We start from the raw sequence: 3699 nt of genomic DNA, 5'->3' as shown, positions 1-3699 counted from the left end.
CACAGAGGGGAGCCTCCCCCTGGGCTTTTATAGGCCACCACTAACCCCCTGGGCTCATTCTTCCTCTATATTTGGAAAGAGAATGACTGACACCACAGGCTGAGAACTGGCCCCCTCCACACGTATTTTTTACCGTTGCCAAGGGAAAAGTATATATAGAAATGAGCAGGGTCCGAAACCATCTTTCCAACTGTAGAAAGCTGGGAATTTGAGATGCCTTGCTCTGGACTCGGGGCTGCTGCTTCTCCACCTAGTGCAATGGGATTGCCTTTGCTTTAGGAGTCCCGCCTGACTCCATCCTGCAGGTCATCCCACCCTGAAATCGGCTGAAGCCACTACCACTTGGGAACAGGGAACACACAATTGTGCTACTTGCTTAGAAAGCTCATCGATGAGAAAATGGATAAAATGGGATTGAACCTGTTGAGCCCCCCTCGAGGTCATGAGCCAGACTCAGCACAACCCAAGGTTGTGGTGGGCAGTTTGACTGTGAAACTTGTGCTGTTAGATTATTGGTTTTCTTTTCTCCTTCTCCATCTCTCTCCTTTCCCTCATTACTTTCTGTCTCATTACTATCATTATTTACTTAATCCTTTCTTAAGCACTGGCAGGACCAACAAGCAAGTTAATGACAGGGAGCTATGCCACCAACCCATGTTCATAGTGACAGCTGCTTAGGGGCCTGTGGTTATCAAGACATATTACCAATTAGGAAAGGCCAGCTGCCAGCCTAGATGGGGGCCGAGGGGGACAGTAGTTGCCTGAAGAGAAAGGGGGGATGTGTATCACCTAACAGATGCTGTCATTTCTAAATCAGGACTGGAAAATTAAGCCTTAACAAGAGAATTAGGTACAGTTGAAATTTTTGTCCATTTCCATTCCTCTGTTTGTTCCCTGGCCCAGTCTTTGGGGCAAAGGTCTGAGTTGTATGGCTCCATGGTTGTTCTTTTAATAGAGGACTTCATGCCAATATATCCCATTTGAGAATAAGGGCCATCCCCTCACAGCCTACCCATACACTGGTAGGGGAAGAAGGGAGAAAGCAGGACCAAAGTCTTCATAGAGACCATTATTAAACATCCTCTGTATGTTCTTTCCTATCTAGGACTCTTCAAGAAGATTGAGTGGAATTGGAAGATAGTCTTTCCCCAACATAAACCATGTTGTGGGTGATGAGTCATACAGCCTTCATATATTCCCTTCCAAGATTTATCATAGCAGAGAGGCCATGCTGAGGCTCACTGATGCCTGACCTTAGCTAGCCATCAGGCCACAGTGAAGTCTTCTCATTGCCCCTCTTGCTCTAGTTGGGACTGAAATGTCCATCTTTCTTCTAGTACCATTAGTCCTGAAGTGTCCATCCATCACCTGGAAGAGTAGAGTCTCCTGGCTCTGAGTTGCTTGCCCGGTGGCACATTGTCACAAGCTTCCACCATATGTTCTGTTCAGATCCTGTGAAGATGTGGGCAAGACAGACATAGGTCAGCTAGGCATCACCAAGGGAGCAGATGTCAACAGATTCCCGAGGACAATGCACAGCAAGAGGCTGTGGCTATGTCTTTGACATTAAGCATACCTAGGTGGAGAGATGGGTGCCTCCAGTTTCTTCTTTGTTGGCAGTCCTTGTTGGATGGCACTTGTCCTATGTAGCCATCTGACATCTGTATAAACGGAGCCATTCATGTGCCCAGTACTCAGAAGAGAAATACTCTGCCCGGGTTGCTGGTACCTACTCATCTTTTAAAGTCAGCTATCCTTTCTTCTTGCCATCAGACTCATGTGTCACCATCAAGCAGATCCTGGTAGATCCAAGCCTAGCAGGAAACACGGTGGAGTCAAAAATGCCCCATTGAAGGATCCAAGAAGTCACTTGCTAAGTACCCTCCTTTACAGGTAAGGATTTGAAGGTGGGAGAAAGAGGAAGGTTCCCAGGACTGTGAGGAGAGCAGCACTGGAGACAGAGGACAGCTCTTCAGAAGTCCTAAGGAACATGGATGGCAGCCATGACTATGACAAGAAAAGCAGGATAAAGAGAGTGTGTAAGGAACCAAGAGGCTGGTCTTTGGGGAATTCATCTGTAGAAAGGGGAAGGTGTGCTCAAAGCAGTGGTGGCCATGCCTTGCTGCAGGAAGAATGTGGGGCTGAGATTAAGATATACCCCAGTCACCTACTCCTAAACCATAGGATAGGATGTGTGCTTCGGGGACCTGTTTCCTCATCTGCCAAATGAGAGTGTTATGTGTATCTTGTGGACTAGTTAGGTGCATCCTGTAGGGTATTCAGGTATTTGGCACACTGTGGGTGCTCGGCACCCCGACGTTTGTCAAATGGAAGTTGTTTCCTCCATTTGAATGCACTATGGTATGATTACCTTCCTAAGGGGTAAGCTCGAGTGGATTATTCTGAATTTGTGTTTACTGAACTGCAGACAAGGAAAGAGATCAGATAATATATTTTAAGGTGTCTATCTAAAGAGAAAATCTTAGACTTTTCTTACCACCAGAAGAGGCAGCCTTCAGAGGCAAACTGGATGCTCTTTTGGCATGGAATTCTTCCTCTGATAAGCAGGGGACAGATGACATATAGTATATTATTAGCCATCTCTGGGGAACAGAGGAACCCTTGTTCTTTGAGCCATCACACAGGCAGAGCTAATCCCCACAGCCGGAGCCCAGGGCTTCATTTATCCCTCAGGAGCTGGAAAAAAATGGACCGTGTCTCAGGAATGCAGGCAAAGTCAGGAGGCCAGGTGCTCCCCACCCGCCCTGTGAGGCCTAGCTGCTTCCTCCCTGGCTATCTGCCTCCTGTTTGATGTCTGAACCCACAATGTGGATGCTGGGGCTCCCAGCCATGAAGCAGCATTCCCAGGACCACTGTGTGCCAGAGAATGAAGTCAGCTTCAGTGAGCACATGTCTCCTGGGTCAAGTGCCTTCTCCATGTCCCACGGTGAGGGGAATTAGGTGTCACTGGAAATGAGGGACTCCATATTCTAGTTCAAATCCATTCCCTGACTCTGAGACGAAGCATAGGGACGCTGAGCCAGGAAAGAATTCAAGCAAAGAGAGGCCAAAGCTCTTCCTTCGGTTCAAGTCAGCAATGCATGGTTTTCCTATTTTGTTTCTATTACAGATAAGTTCAAAGCAACACAATGTGTTGTGCAAAACAACACAGTGCTTAGCCAATCTGCTCAGTTCTTCTGTCTCTCTTCCTTCTCCCTGTCCCCCTTCTCCTCTTTCCTCTCCTCCCCCTCCTTTTCCTCTCCTCCTCTTTTCTCTTGCTTCTCCTTTTCTCTTCCTCTTTTCTTCTTTTCTTCATCTTCTCTTTCTCCCTTTCTACCATTTTGCTATGTATTTGTGGATAAGTAGCAGCAGACAGGAAAATTTACTCTTCATTATGTGTCTCCTAAAGAAAAGGGCCTTTCCCACAAGCCATTTCTCCACCCAATACAGTGAACACTAATTTCTATATCGTTTCTTTTAGTCCATATTTAAATTTGTCCCATTGTAGATCTCTTCTTCCCAACATTAAGAGTGAATCTCCTTAGGGGACTTTGTGGCTACATCTCTTTATAGTTTTATAGAACATTTTTCCATCTGATTTTTAAATCCATTTTTGAGTGATGGAAACATACACTGAGCATGATTTACACACAAGGCATAGACATAACCGTGCAAGGGGGAAGACCGGAATGAGAGAAA

Source organism: Mastomys coucha, unplaced genomic scaffold, assembly GCF_008632895.1.
Source record: "Mastomys coucha isolate ucsf_1 unplaced genomic scaffold, UCSF_Mcou_1 pScaffold5, whole genome shotgun sequence".
In the NCBI taxonomy this organism is placed as follows: domain Eukaryota; kingdom Metazoa; phylum Chordata; class Mammalia; order Rodentia; family Muridae; genus Mastomys; species Mastomys coucha.
The sequence above is the reverse complement of the archived record's forward strand: the minus strand, read 5'-3'. Positions refer to the sequence as shown.